The sequence below is a fragment of the Ambystoma mexicanum genome, chromosome 8 (genome assembly GCF_040938575.1).
Source record: "Ambystoma mexicanum isolate Mex_15411 chromosome 8, UKY_AmexF1_1, whole genome shotgun sequence".
NCBI lineage: Eukaryota > Metazoa > Chordata > Amphibia > Caudata > Ambystomatidae > Ambystoma > Ambystoma mexicanum.
The window spans coordinates 1,237,324,865-1,237,341,242 of NC_090929.1; the positions used below are offsets into that span (position 1 = coordinate 1,237,324,865).

Below are 16,378 nucleotides of genomic sequence, written 5' to 3' on the forward strand. Positions count from 1 at the left end.
GCATTCTCTGCCATATTGGGAAGAGAAACAGCAGAGAATTGGGTATTCTCAGGAAAGTATACACGATGAGAGAAACAAAGGGATACGAATCGAGCAGGTGAGGACAATTTAACCTTAAGTGAAATGAAGGAATGGGGATCTATGGCAGTCTCACTTAGGGAATCTCTTGAACAACTAAAATGTATGGGAAAATCCCTTTAGCGATGTGAATGCGGATTGTACGCCATCAAGTAGTGAGAGAGTCTGGAGATTAAGTGGACCAGGCGACAAAGGTTTTCAAATAGATAACAAACAGCAAAGAGGGGCGCAATGGTGCAATTTTGCAAAATCTTGGGGCCTAATACAGTTGTATAATGACAAACCGACCTGGAAAGCTAGAGGTGTGTCATCTATTATTGACTATATATTTGCAAGTGAATTCCTAATTGATAATAAGGTGAACATGCTTGTTGAAGATAATGTTGCAAGCGATCATGCCATGTTATCTATGAATATGAATATAAGGAAACAAAATAATCTTAGCAATGAATATTGTGCACATACGGTTGTAAATGTTAGCGGCACTAAAATAAAGTGGAATAGTAAAAAAACATCTAAATTTAATAACTTAATGCTGCACGATTTTGAAAATACTGTTTTAGAAGAGAAAAAGAATAAGTACTCGGCCGATAAATTTGGTAACATGTTGGGGATGCTGCTAGCTAAGGTCGAGAACCCAAAAGCAACAGTAGTTTCATATAAAAAAAGACAAACACAATTTCAATCTTGATATAAAGCTGCAAAGAGCCAGGTTGAACAAGGATTTGCATATCCTAAAAAAACAGAAGATGCCTATAGATGAATTTAACAAGCTGTGCAGATTGAAGCGACAAGTATATAGGAATTGGAGGATTCACCATCACGCCCATTTATTACAGAAGGATGACGAAATAATGCTAAAAGCTATGAAGGAATCCAACTCAAGAAATGATTGGGCTCTGATCAATAGTACTGAGATTGCACAAATTCAATTAAACGCCAATCCTATTAGTGAGAAGGTTTGGTGCGAATACTTTGAGAAACTATATGCACGTTTTAGTAATGATGACTTTGTATTAGGACAGGCGAATCATATCTGGACATTAGATGTATCTGTGGGTAAAATATTATCCATTATAAAAAAATTCAATCCTCCAGTACTCCTGGACCCAATAATTTGTTGATGGCTTTGATAAAGGAAAATGAACCTTTATGGGCAAGAATATTACATATGATTTTTTCTGATGTAATTGATACACAACGCATGCCAGACTCTTGGAAAGTTTCATATGTTATACTAATATATAAAAAAGGCAATCGCCAGAGTACGACAAATTACAGACCTATATCGTTGATAAATATTGAGACGAAGATATTCTCCGCCATAATCTTAGAAATTCTGTTAAAATGGATGGAGGAGAAAGATCTTCTTGACGTTCGTCAGATTGGTTTTCCTAAAAGTTTGGGTACTAATGCCGGTAGTCTATTAGTCACTATTCTGCAGAATCAAACTTCTAAAATGAAGAAGACACCTATTTATGCTGTGTCAATGGACCTCTCCGCAGCGTTTGACATGGTGAACAGGCTGCTGTTATGGCAGAGACTAGTAACCCTAAATATAGAGGGGGTTTGCTCGCTATGCTTATTCATCTGTACTCAAACACAGTGTTAAAGGTTCGACTCAATAATGAAGGTCTGATGTCTAGGAACATTTTTTCTAGGAATGGCCTGAAACAAGGCTGCGCCTTGGCAGCAATTATATTTAATCTGTATGTATCAGGAGCAAATGAGAGATTGGATTCTTTAGGTTTACTAGTTACTAAGGTTGGAGGCTTCGCGATTAAGTGGGTGGCCTACGCAGACAATTTCATGCTCTTTGACAAAACTAAAATTGGATTACAAAGGCTTATCAATGCCTTTGCTAGTTTTGTTAGAGATCTGAAATTGAAAATTAATCCTCAGAAAACAGTTGTGATTAATCTGGGAGATAACAACAACAAGAAATGTGTAAATCCTGTATGGTTTGTAGAAGGTACAGCAATTCGACAACAGAGAGCATTTAAGTATCTAGGCTACTCTTTTGCAAGCAATATGTCTTTTTCCATGGGCGCATGTAGGGACTTTTACTTGTTGAAGGTGATTCCTAGATTGGCATATGGCTTGGAATTCTACCCAGAGAAAGTAGCATGGCAGCTAAAAATAATTGAATCCAAAATATGGAAAAAGTTACTATTTTTCTTGCCAAAGTGGATACCATTTGAATTAATTAGATATGGTTTGGTCTTAACTCCTTAAAATGTTGTATGGATTGCAAAAAAGCAATGCTATATAGAAAGTGTGTACTTGTCAAGCAGAATTCATTGTATCAAGAATGTAGTAACGATACGGGTAAATATATAACGAATTTGAAAGTGGAGGTGCAAAATATTCTAAGCAATATAGGTGTCACAATGAAATGCCTTGTATAGAGACCTGCCAAAACCAAAACTATGATTAAAGCATTTGATTGGGTAGCGAATAACTCTATAATAATTAACTCATAATTGTATGCTCAAGTCTTATCGGTTTGGAAATGGTTCCCAGAACCAGAACTATATCTCATAAAATGTCCTTCACGGAAATTGCATCATAGCATCATGAGATTTAGATTCAATGTGATGAATACTAATGAAATAGGGGCAATAAGGAAGTTGATTCCTGAGAATATGAAGATATGCAGATTTTGTAATCATGAGGATACACCAAAGACATTGCCACATTTGTTAAAAAGTTGTCCCATGCTAATGAAAGAAACACTTGCTTACTTTTCAGATTTTGTACGTGATACTTCTTGTGTTTTGAGAGAGCAAGTATGGTATGAAATGCTGCATGGACGCGACATCACATTGAAAATAAGGGTTATAGCGTTTTTAACAAGTGTATGTAAAGTGATATAAAAAGAGTTTTGGAAAGGATATGATTTTATTGAGGTTAGAAAATTCTGGTTTGTGGAAATGTAAAATATATGATGAAATGGAAATCTAATTCATTTTAATTGAAAGTGATTAACTTAATGTTTGATTGTGAGATTTTAATGTTGAAATTTGTATTGCTGCTTGATATGAAAGTTACTGTGTATGTATAAAATGTTAATTTTAAACATGTTTGTGTAAAATGAAAATTGTATCTTAATTCTATATGTTTTGATATTGAAAATTTGTAAAGGTTTTTTTAAACCAATATACAATAAAGAAAAAAAAAACATGATGCCATTGCAAATTTCAGTGCTGACATGCCTAACGATAATCCACACACATGTATAAAGTTATAGGATTTTAGGCCAAATATTTCACACTAAAAATTACCAAAGATTATTAGAAGGGCGAAACAATGTCTTACAGACTGCTGAGTTGGACTGGCATGCCCTGCATAAAATATGTAGCTTGCTCATGTAATTTGTTAAGATGCCACAATTGTACAAATGTACCATTTAGGTCAAAAATTGATTTTAGCTAAAGTAACTGTGGGAGGTTCTGGACATTGTAAAACTCAAATCATAAATCTGACATCATGCCCTTGAAACCCAACCAGCTGAGAGCAAGGCGTCAACTATTACCCCTGACCAATCCAGTTGTTTAGAGGCATTCTCAGCTAAGCCTGCCCCCCATATCATCTGATGATGTCACTATGCTCTATAAAAAGGGTAGCTGACAAAACTCTGGGACTATTTCCTGAATTTCCTGCGCCTGCGTTCCTGATCTTCTACATTTATCCTGCCAATTCCAGATCCCACTGAAAGGCCAAAGCATAGCAGATTCCAGATCCCCTGCAAAGCAAAGCATACCTGATTCCACTGCCAGGCCAAAGCATTGCTGATCCTTCCACAGCAAGGCCTCAACCCAGAAATCCCACTAACAAAAGGGAAAAGCTGTGGTATTCTTTTGGGAAGTATCCTGAAACCAGACTGGCTTTTTGCCCACTAACTGCATGCCCACTGCAACCTGGCAGGCTACAACCCAGCTGTCCTTGTTATCCGGTGACCAGACCTTTGCCCAACTGTCTTTTTGCCAGCAGAGTCCGCTATCCGGTGACCAGACCTTTTGTGACCAGAACCCTGACTGTTCCAAAATCCCAAAACTCAAGCGTGGACTTTGAGTATTTCTCCATCCCAGAGAAACACATAGTCTTCCCATCTTTACCCTTTTGTCTTTATTCCACTCTCTAAGAAATCCTACCCATACCCTGGTAACTTGTTAAAACTGTTAGAATTCTCTGTGCACACTGTCCTTGACTTTATAAGTGCTAGCACCATCTCTCTATTAATTCTGTCTTGTGCAGATCGTAAGCCCCTAGTCATATTTTGAGTAATCAAACTAATTTCCACTAAAAAAAACGAACGCTGGGGTGACAAGGTTGACGTTGCAAATCAACCTTGGATCTTACCGTGTCCCTCTTTAACAATATAGTCTTAATAATCTAGTTTAAGGGAAACCTGTCCTGTTTCTAAGATGATTTTCTCTCTTCCACAGCTTTATTTTACCAAAAGCAAACCTTCTTCTATCTTGCAAATCTCATCCAGTTCTGTAGCTAGAGACCTCCTCTCACCTCTGTATTGTCCCTGTGATATACATCTATCCCCCAGCCCAAAAACCGCATTCCAATTCAGTGTTTTCACCTGTTTTTGGAAAAAAACGTTTTTGCATTTAAAACTGCAAACCAGAAAAAATTCAACTTTTCCATGTCTTAATCCGGCTGCACTGGGTTTTCAATTTCAATCTGTTTTGTAAACTGTATGCTTTTGTGATACCTTACCTGATGGTTGATAGTGAGATAACATCCCTAATACTGTGATAAAACATATGCATATCATTATTTGAACACACACATAATTAATTATTTATCAAAATCCGAGTGTCATTTTAGGCCTTTGCAAAGGGTTTGCCTCCTATTTTGTAAAGGAAGGTTGGATTTCGATTCCGTGTGCTGCCTCTTATTCCTTACTACCTGCTGACTACCTGCTGCCCAATATTAAAATGTGTGTGATTTTTGTGAATTTTAAAAATAAATCAATATTGTATTTTCACCAACCGGCCTGGTTCATGGTCCATTGTGACCTGGGGTATTTGTAAAAGGGGGTGTGAGACGGGTCAGGTATCAGCTCAATTTGAATTAATTGAAATTAAAGAAAAAGCATTCCTATTGAGCGCCACATACCAGGATAAGAACAAGTGTCCTGGTCCTGTGTGTGACGCCCGATTGGAATCCTTAACACAAACACAGTACAGGTCCCTCAGAAGAGAGGAAGCTCCTGCGCATCCGCTCGAGCAGAGCCAGCGCATCTTGCTGGGAGTGCTTGCCGTTCTTGGACCCCTGCCCCCAAGGTCCCACAGAAGAGAGGGAGCCTCATTGCATCACCATCCGCACCAGCTCCAGCAAAGTCAGTGCAAAGCAGTGATGTTTGCTGGGAGTCATTGCTATTCTGGGACCACAGTCGCCCAGGTCCCACAGAAGAGATTGAGCTCCAGTGCAATAGCTCCAGAGCTGTTTGTTGGGAGAACTCACTATTCTGGGACCACGCCCCCTCCATGCCACCCTCTCAGGTCCAGCGGAAGGAAGAGAGCTCCAGCGTGCCAGCTTCGGAAAAGGAGGCTGCGCGGGAATAGCAGTGCAGACAAGTGCATTCACTGGACACATCCTGGACTAATCTAGGCGTTGCTGAGGAAGTATTGTATATAACTTTAAAAATGTTCTGCATCTAGCAGTAGTGGTCATAGACGATGTCAAAGGGTTTGATTGTGTGTAGTGGGAGTGCCTTTTCCAGATACTAATTAGGCTGGGGGAAGGCCTGACCATGCAGAAATGGATATGGCTAATTATCAGAGCCCCCTAGCAAGGGTGAAAACGTGTAGTGAGGTATCCCCCAAGTTGCAACTGGAAAAAGGCACATGGCAGGGCTGCCCCCTATCCTTTTCGACTTAACATTGGAACGCCTGGCAAGAATCTTCCAGGACCAATTTCAGGATACAGGAAAAATGGTGGAAGGGCAAGTTCAGGTTATTGCTTTATATACAGATGATGTTCTCGTTTACATCCATAATCCAAGTCTGCACATACTTTATATGTTAGTGTAATGACCAACATAGGAAAGCTATTTGGATTCTGCATTAACAAGAATAAGTCGTTGCATTCCTGCTGTGCACCTTGAAAGGGAAACAGCAAGCAGATCTGCCAGAGGTGGTAATACTGTGGGAGACAGTCCTTTAGATACCTGGGAATACAGATGCGCCGCAATGTTGCAGACACACTCCAACATAACGTGGGGAGGGCAATGACGGACTTGGAGGACAGGATTACATTCTGGAGAAACTTCCCCTTTCGCTCATGGAGGCAGGTGTACGTGCTACCTCCGCGCAAGATTGAGTGCCTGACAACTCTATGAAACGTCTCTCAGTCTTAAGGGCGAGCAGGTTAGACTGCTTATACTAAACACAATCAACCAAAAGGATGATCTTTTTGGTATTATCACTGTCCAATCTGTCAAGATGAATCTTGATTGGTAAGGGTGAATCAACAGATTTAACATCTTTGTAATGTTTTACAGTAAAGACTTACCTGAGGTGAGTCTTTGTCCACTCTCCAGAAACAAAATCTAAAAAGCCCAACCTGCTCATTTTACATTTTTTTATTTAATGTATTGTTTAAAACACAAACCTCGCTCGAGAGCAGCGGAGCGCTGTACAGAATGTGGGAAGCCGGCATTTGGGATGGCATATTTTAACAGTAGCACTGTACTGTGAGGTCTGTGAGTCGGCATGTGCGTCCATTGGAATTAGTCCTTGGTCAGGTGTTGTTGAAACAGCCATGTTGGGAGGGATTTGCTAAATTGGAGAATTGTGGGGGCATTCTGAGCCGACACCGGGATCAAGTTTCAGAGGGTGGGAGCATGACAAGAGAAGGATTGTTTGCGGGTCCTCTCTTTGAGGACAAGTTGTGATTCTTTGCTGTGCAAGGAGCATGTGCCACCTGATATGTGGAGCTTAGCCACCAGGTACGCTGGTGTGCAACTCGGGACTGCTTTGTAAATGATGCTTGCAGTCTTGAACTGTATCCTGGCTTGGAATGGAAGCCGATGTAGCTTGTGTAGGATGAGAGGTAATTCAGTCAAATTTCCGTGCTACCATAATAAGAGGTGCTGCAGCATGGTGGACTGCTTTTAGGGGAGGCAAGTGAGCAGCTGGGAGACCTATCAGGGGAGCATTTCCCCCATTGATATGTGAGACCATGAGGGCCTGCACTACGGTCTGAAATCCTGCAGCAGGATGAAGAGTTTGATTTTTGAAAGGGTGGAGATTCTAATCCAGGCGTTTTGCGCATTCTGTCAATGGTGAAGCCTAATGATTTTGCGTGGTCTGAGAGTTGTGGATCAAATCCTTCTAGGTGCATATCATTGAGCCATTGATGGAAAAGTAGTTTTTCAGCAGGCAGACCGATGAGGACTAATTCAGTCTTGAAGGGGTTTAGCTTGAGGCAGTCGACATCCAGGACTGGATGATGGCTAGGTAATCGCGGAGACAAATGATGTCCTGCGCACCATTTACTCTCATGTATGTTAGGGAGAATTCTCTGTTTAGGCTGAATTTCCCTACCTAGTGAGTCCCCCAGCAGCTTTGCTGGATTTCTGGGGTTTCTTTTTTCTCCTGCCAAGAGTGGGACTCTTTTACCCTCACTCTTGGACATGTTGAAGTGTGTTTTCTTGGTTAAACCTTGTGTTGAATGGGCTATGGGGTCTTTTACTCCATAGGGCCTCATGTATTTTTGTGATGTGGGTTACACAGCACCCTCTGTGCCGTGACCCAGGGGTGTCCTAGGGACTCCCCAACATAGACTCCATACCCTGGGACTGACTACTGTCTCCCAGGGCATGTAAAGTCACCAAAGACTTTGCTAGTCTTGAATCCTGAACAGAACCAGTACAAACCATCATATTGTGGACGTACTGGCTGGGGCAATTCGATTGCCCCAGGGTCTGTTAGTCGAGGGGGCACGTCTCCGTCCCCCCTGATCGAGTTTTGGCTGGTGGCAGTGGAAACTACGTTTTATATTCAACCGCGAATATTTTCCTATGGGATTTCCCATTGTTTTAGGCTAACACATTTAATTATTTATTTACGGTAGCCTTAAACATACCGCCGGTTTATATATTTATTATTATGACTCCGGTTGGGACTTTTTGCCAAAACTTGATTCTAAAATGGCGTTGGCGTTCGCCTCTGTAACTCTGACCCAAAGTGGAGCCCTTTGTCCCACTTTTGGCGGGCTTCTCCACAGAAGCCCTCCAAAGTGGTGCCACTCTGTCTGGGGTACTTAGGAGGGGTGGAGGGGGATTTAGGCACCCTGGACTGAGTTACCTTGGTAACTCAAGTCGCACTCCGTCCTGATTGGCCCAAGTGGTGAGCCGGCCGGCTCACCACTTAGCATGTTTGAGTGACAGCTAGGCTGGGTGAATGGGGGTTTGCTGCATAAAAGCAGGGCTTTGGGGACTGGAACTTTAGAAGTCGCCACAGGACCAAGAATCCGACGAGGGAAGAGCTGAGCCGACCTGCTTCGACGACACCACCCGGTGGAGCCCTGCTGAACCGTCTCACCACTTTTCCCGACGACCGAGGAGAACTCTTAACGGAGTGGCTCCTTCCCTTGACTGGTGGGGACAACCAGTTTTCGCCTTCTTTTCGCTTCTCGAGGTATCTCGTGGCCGCCTTGCCAGTGCCAAGCACCCCGGCAACCGGAACCCCACCACTTTTTACCCCAACCACGAAAGTCGGTACAACCCTTTGACCGGAGGACTCCGCGGCTGGTTTCTTCCCGGGCAGTGCAACGACCTTCTTCTTCTGCTCTTCTGCGAGAACTTCTTCTCCCCTGACCGACGTCGAGCCTTGCTGCCACTGCCTGGAACAACTGCCACCGCTGGAGGATCCTTTCCGCTTAAGGTACCGTGTTCCGCCTGGCTTCCCTTGCCACCGACTGTACGGGGTAGATTTAGCCCCCGGCTTTCGAACCTGGGAGTGCCTGGAATACCCTGGCTAAACTTCTAAGCCACTCTAAACTCTTTCTAACTCTTTGCAAGACTTTGAATCCCTAATAACAGTGTGATCTTGGGCACATTTTCGCTCCGGCTACTCTAAGAGTGGGCCCTGCCTAGTGACTTTTGCTCACCTGTGACTTTGTGCTTCTTTGAGCCTATTGCAAGTGTTCTGAACCTTAGAGTGGTGTGTTTAACCCATTTCTGTTTCTTTTTATCCCTTCCTTAAACCTACTAGAGTGTCATCTAACGTTAAGCGCTCACCTCTGTTTTAATTATGTGGAGTTAACTTAGAGTTGTCTAGATAGGAGTAAGGGTTGAAACTGCTTTCATTATAACTGTGTTTTAAGTGTTTTTACTATACTTTGCTAGAGTGTTTTCAACTTATGTGTTCTTAAAAAAATAAATAACTATATACTTTTGAAACCAAGCTCTGGTCAGTGTTTGCTTGTGCTATTGTGTCTGAGTACATATTGTGTATACTTTGCATACTGCCTAACTCTTCTTGAGGGAAGTCTGACTGCTCAGCCACAGCTACCAGGTAAATCTGGGTGGTGCGGACTGCTACCAAGTGGGTTTACTGCTATACCTGTAGTCTTAAATCTTTTGCAGTGTTCCCCAAGGGAACTGCACAGGTTTCTGCCTAACACTGGTGTACAGCGGTGGGATTTGTATTGAGTATACATTTTATTGTGCTTTAGATACCTTAGTGCAACTAACCACAAAGCTTAGCACTGTAAAAGTAATCCTCTAACATGTCAGTTATAGAAAGCTATAGTCAAGAGTCCCTTGCAGCCAAAACTGCAGATTGTTTAAGAGTGCTCTGTAAACATAAGGATCTCCTGACTAAGGGCAAGAAAATGGAGCTGATTGAAAGATTGTTAGCTAACCAAAGCCTGGGTGATGGTTCAGAGGAACCTACCACTCCAGTAACTGTAGATGACAGTATTGAAATTAACATGGAGCAAAATGTTGATGATTCTGAGGAAGAGTCAGAAGAGGAGGGTGAGGCTGTTGTGACTGTCCCCCCTAGGCCTCTGCCTGCTCTACCTGCTGTACCTACTGGACCTTTACCAGGTCCCACATTTAGTCCTCAATACTTTGAACTGGAGAAAATGAAACTAGAATTGGAGTATAAGAAACTTAATGCTCAAACTGACAAAGAACTAAGGCTAAGGGAAATGGAGCTCAAGTATGACTTAGAAATGAAGAAATTATCTGTTGAGAATGCTTCTCTCTCTGGCTCCTCTAGAAGTTCCAGTCCTAAAAGACCCCGGATGCCTAAAGAATTGGTTGGTATGTATGAGCCTAAATTGGATGTGTTGGATTGGTTGTCTCTGTTTGAATATAATGATGGGCTCCAGAACATCACAGGAAATGACTTACTCACCTGGTTGTTCTCTAGGCTTCCCCCTGTTGCAACTGATGTGGTAATGGAGATGGGGGAGGAGGATAGGAAGGACTATGAATGTGTGAAACTAGCTTTGATAGCTAGGTTTGGGAAGACCCCTTCCCAGTATCTTAAGAGGTTTAGGAGCCTCAAAAAGCATGATGGTACCCCTTGGGCTACCTGGGTGAATGAATGTTTGAAAAACATAGAGGGATGGATTAAGGGTTACAAGGTGAACACTTATGAAGGTATGAAGAATTTGTTTATGTTGGAGACTATTTATGATGCCTGCTCTCCTGAGCTCAGACAACACTTGGCTGATTCCAGGGAATTGGATTCCCGGAAACTAGCTAAGGCTGCTGACTTGTGGGTTGCCAACAGGGCCACTCACAAGGATTCTGGGGCCACTCAGAAGAAGGATGGGGAGAAACAGTCTAAAAAGGACTCTAAAGAGAATTCTAATACTACAAATTCCAAAGAGGGCCCCAAACAAAACTATAAGGGTAAGCCACCAGGGAAACCAAATCAGGCTAGTGTACCTCCTGGTCCCAGACCAGAAGGAGGTCAGAACAAGCCTCCATTCCAGCGAGCCTTTGGCTCATGCTTTGTTTGTAAGGCTACTGACCAGGTGAAAGGAGATCCCAGATGTAAGGGTAAACCTTCAGGGGTCCAGCTTGCCTCCTTAGCCTTCGCTCCAGAAGAGGAAGTACATATGGCAAGTGGAAACTTTCTATTACTAGCTGATGAACCCACTGGAGTCTCAGCTAGTGTTTCTTTAGTCTCTCTGGGGTTGTGGGAACAACAGAATTTAGATGTCTATAACTCTATCCCAGATAATACTAAAGAGTATTATAAGGACAGTGTCCAGGTGAATGGTCAGGAGACTCCTGCCATTAGGGACACTGGAGCCAGCATAACTGTGGTGGATGAATCATTTTTCAAGGCAGAGGATGTTGCTAAGGCACCCAAATGCCTCACCAAGTTAGCTGGTGGGCCTGTGCAGATGTGTCCCCAGTTACCAGTTCTCATCCAATGTAATGATATGGCTGTAAAAATACCTGTCAGTGTACAATGTGAAGTGCCAGGTAGGGTTCTGTTGGGTAATGACCTCAAAGCTCTTGGAGTTGTATCTCATACCCCCAGACCCCCTAGCAAAAGGTTACAGGAACTCACAAAACCTGCAAGAGAGAAAACCCTGAGAGGGTTATCTCAGGAGATGATGACAGAAATCACTCCTCTCCCACTGGAGCAACTTACTGCAGTAACTACCAGAGCAGGAGCAAAGGGGCAACCCAAGACTCCTAGGAAAAAGCCAGCAGCAAGCACCCCAGTGCTTCCAACAAGGACTTCCCCTAGGTTGTCCAAAGTTACACCTGTAACTCCACCTCCAGCTGAGGCTGAGAGGGAGGTACCACCCTGTGTGGTTGAGCTAGACTCTGAGGAAGAGCTAGAAGGAGGCCCCAACCTTATTGGAGATTTGGACCCTGAGGACCATCCTGAGCTGCAGTCTTTACTGGCAGAAGGTGGGCCTAGCAGGGCAGCTTTTCGTAAGGGGCAAAGAGAATGTCCAACTCTGGAGGGTCTCCGCCACCAGGCAGCTTCTCAAGCTGATGGGCAAGAGCCTGGGAAGTATAGGTTACACTGGGAAGATGGCCTCTTCTACAGTGAACCCACTGAGTCTGAACCTGGAGACTACAAACGCCTTGTAGTCCCACAAGAGAACAGACAACAGTTCTTACAACTAGCCCATGAGATACCTTTGGCTGGTCACTTGAGTTTCAAGAAGACCAAGGAAAGGCTCTCACTCTACTTTTATTGGCCAAAGATGGGGGCTGAAGTAGATAGATATTGTAAGAGCTGCCATACCTGCCAGACTTCTGGTAAGGTTGGTTCCAAGAATGTGGCACCTTTAGTGCCTCTCCCAGTTGTGGGAGTCCCATTTGAGAGGGTAGGGATTGATATTGTTGGTCCCCTTGATCCTCCAACCTCCTCAGGCAACAGGTTTATCCTTGTTGTAGTAGACCATGCTACTAGGTACCCTGAGGCAATTCCTATGAGGACTGTTACAGCTCCGGCTGTGGCTAAGGCCCTCCTCGGTATTTTTACCAGGGTTGGGTTTCCTAAGGAGGTAATCTCTGACAGAGGGTCAAACTTTATGTCCCACTACATGAAAGCCATGTGGAAAACCTGTGGAGTTACCTACAAGTTCTCAACCGCTTACCACCCTCAGACAAACGGGTTGGTTGAAAGGTTTAACAGAACCATGAAGAGCATGATAGGTGCTTTAGAAGAACCCCTTAAGAAAAAGTGGGACCTTCTACTGCCATGCCTTCTCTTTGCTTATAGAGAAGTCCCTCAGGAGGGAGTAGGTTATTCTCCCTTTGAGCTTCTCTATGGCCATCCAGTCAGAGGTCCATTGGCCCTGATTAAGGAGGGATTGGAAGGTGCTCCTCCCCTCAAGCCAGTCAGAGTGACTGACTATGTGATAGGTCTCCGGAGGAGAATGTCACACATGATGGCAGAAGCAAGTGACAACTTGAAAGCTGGTCAAGCTCTGGTCAAACATTGGCACGACCAGAAGGCTAACATGGTTGAGTTTACTCAAGACCAGCTAGTTCTAGTTATGCTCCCAACAAGGCAGAGGGCCTTGCAAGACAAATGGATGGGACCCTTCAAGATTGTGGGAAAACTTGGAGAGGTCAACTATCTGGTGGATCTGGGCAGACCCAGGGAAGCTCCTAGAGTCTTCCACACCAACCGACTAAAAGCATACATCTACAGACCTGATGTAGGAGCCTTGCTTCTAGCTTCAGCTGCAGAGGAAGAAGAGAGTGAATCTCTCCCTGATCTCCTCAGAGGTGTGCCTTTAGACGAAAAAGTTGAAGGAGTCAATCTCTCTTCAGACCTGACACCTGAGCAACAAGAGGAGTGCAAATCTATGTTAAATCAGTTTGCCTCCCTGTTCTCACTGTAACCAGGCTTGACCCCTTGGGGTCAGCATGAGATACTCACTGGTGACTGTCTGCCAGTCAAAAGCAGAGGATACAGAATGTCAGAACATGTCAGAACCCACATCAAAGGAGAGGTCAAGAAGATGCTTGATCTCGGGGTAATAGAGCCCTCTACTAGTCCATGGTCTAGCCCAGTTGTGTTAGTACCAAATGCAGGATCCAAAGACTTGAGATTCTGTGTGGACTATAGAGCTCTAAATGCAGTCACCAAGACTGATGCCCACCCTTTGCCCAGGACAGATGAGTTGGTGGATAAACTTGGTGCAGCCAAGTACCTCAGCACATTTGACCTGACGTCAGGCTATTGGCAAATAGCCCTGACAGACCATGCCAAGGAGAAAACTGCATTTTCAACCCCAGTTGGCTTGTACCAGTTTAAGGTCATGCCTTTTGGACTAAAAAATGCACCTGCCACATTCCAAAGGATGGTGAACCAGGTTCTGGCTGGGATGGAAGACTTCTGCATGGCATACTTGGATGACATTGCAGTCTTCAGCCACTCCTGGGAAGAACATGTGACCCACCTAGGACATGTGTTGCAGGCTCTGGAACAGGCCCATTTGACAATCAAAGCCAGTAAGTGCCAGATTGGTCAAAGTAAAGTGGTCTACCTTGGACATGAGGTAGGAGGTGGAGAAATAAGGCCTTTGCCCAGCAAGATTGAAGCTGTGCAAAATTGGACAACACCAACTACTCAAACCCAAGTGAGAGCTTTTCTAGGCCTCACTGGATATTACAGGAATTTCATTGAGAACTATGGGACCATAGCTTCTCCACTGAATGTAATCTCCTCTCCCAAATTCCCTAAAAAGGTAAAATGGAATGAGGAGTGCAATCAGGCCTTTGAAAAACTGAAGAGAGCTCTTTGCCAAGCTCCAGTCTTGAGAGCTCCTGACTACCACCAACCTTTCATTGTACAAACTGATGCTTCCAATGTAGGTATAGGTGCAGTTCTAAGCCAACTGGATGAGAAGGGTAGGGAGCACCCCATTTGCTTCATCAGTAGAAAACTGAAGGATCCTGAGACAAGGTGGGCAACTATCGAAAGAGAATGCTTTGCTATTGTGTGGGCACTGAAGAAGTTTAGGCCATACTTGTATGGTTCTACTTTTGTTATTCAGACTGACCACCAACCCTTGAGATGGTTAATGCAAATGAAAGGGGAAAATCCAAAACTATTGAGATGGTCAATCTGCCTGCAAGGGTTTGATTTCACCATTGAGCACAGGTCAGGGTGTCACCATCAAAATGCTGATGGACTCTCTAGGATGTATATCATCGACTAGAGGTATGAGGTTCATCCAGGAGTGGATTAAATCCTCCTGTCCCTTAGTCTGGGGGGGGCGAGTGTTAGGGAGAATTCTCTGTTTAGGCTGAATTTCCCTACCTAGTGAGTCCCCCAGCAGCTTTGCTGGATTTCTGGGGTTTCTTTTTTCTCCTGCCAAGAGTGGGACTCTTTTACCCTCACTCTTGGACATGTTGAAGTGTGTTTTCTTGGTTAAACCTTGTGTTGAATGGGCTATGGGGTCTTTTACTCCATAGGGCCTCATGTATTTTTGTGATGTGGGTTACACAGCACCCTCTGTGCCGTGACCCAGGGGTGTCCTAGGGACTCCCCAACATAGACTCCATACCCTGGGACTGACTACTGTCTCCCAGGGCATGTAAAGTCACCAAAGACTTTGCTAGTCTTGAATCCTGAACAGAACCAGTACAAACCATCATATTGTGGACGTACTGGCTGGGGCAATTCGATTGCCCCAGGGTCTGTTAGTCGAGGGGGCACGTCTCCGTCCCCCCTGATCGAGTTTTGGCTGGTGGCAGTGGAAACTACGTTTTATATTCAACCGCGAATATTTTCCTATGGGATTTCCCATTGTTTTAGGCTAACACATTTAATTATTTATTTACGGTAGCCTTAAACATACCGCCGGTTTATATATTTATTATTATGACTCCGGTTGGGACTTTTTGCCAAAACTTGATTCTAAAATGGCATTGGCGTTCGCCTCTGTAACTCTGACCCAAAGTGGAGCCCTTTGTCCCACTTTTGGCGGGCTTCTCCACAGAAGCCCTCCAAAGTGGTGCCACTCTGTCTGGGGTACTTAGGAGGGGTGGAGGGGGATTTAGGCACCCTGGACTGAGTTACCTTGGTAACTCAAGTCGCACTCCGTCCTGATTGGCCCAAGTGGTGAGCCGGCCGGCTCACCACTTAGCATGTTTGAGTGACAGCTAGGCTGGGTGAATGGGGGTTTGCTGCATAAAAGCAGGGCTTTGGGGACTGGAACTTTAGAAGTCGCCACAGGACCAAGAATCCGACGAGGGAAGAGCTGAGCCGACCTGCTTCGACGACACCACCCGGTGGAGCCCTGCTGAACCGTCTCACCACTTTTCCCGACGACCGAGGAGAACTCTTAACGGAGTGGCTCCTTCCCTTGACTGGTGGGGACAACCAGTTTTCGCCTTCTTTTCGCTTCTCGAGGTATCTCGTGGCCGCCTTGCCAGTGCCAAGCACCCCGGCAACCGGAACCCCACCACTTTTTACCCCAACCACGAAAGTCGGTACAACCCTTTGACCGGAGGACTCCGCGGCTGGTTTCTTCCCGGGCAGTGCAACGACCTTCTTCTTCTGCTCTTCTGCGAGAACTTCTTCTCCCCTGACCGACGTCGAGCCTTGCTGCCACTGCCTGGAACAACTGCCACTGCTGGAGGATCCTTTCCGCTTAAGGTACCGTGTTCCGCCTGGCTTCCCTTGCCACCGACTGTACGGGGTAGATTTAGCCCCCGGCTTTCGAACCTGGGAGTGCCTGGAATACCCTGGCTAAACTTCTAAGCCACTCTAAACTCTTTCTAACTCTTTGCAAGACTTTGAATCCCTAATAACAGTGTGATCTTGGGCAC

The 16,378-nt window shown here is 44.5% G+C and overlaps 1 protein-coding gene across 6 annotated transcripts in view; it reads right to left on the bottom strand.

Moving 5' to 3' along the window:
- PLCE1 (phospholipase C epsilon 1) overlaps positions 1-16,378 on the bottom strand; it is a 3,624,599-nt gene that overhangs the window by 2,472,488 nt on the left and 1,135,733 nt on the right. The window lies entirely within an intron of this gene.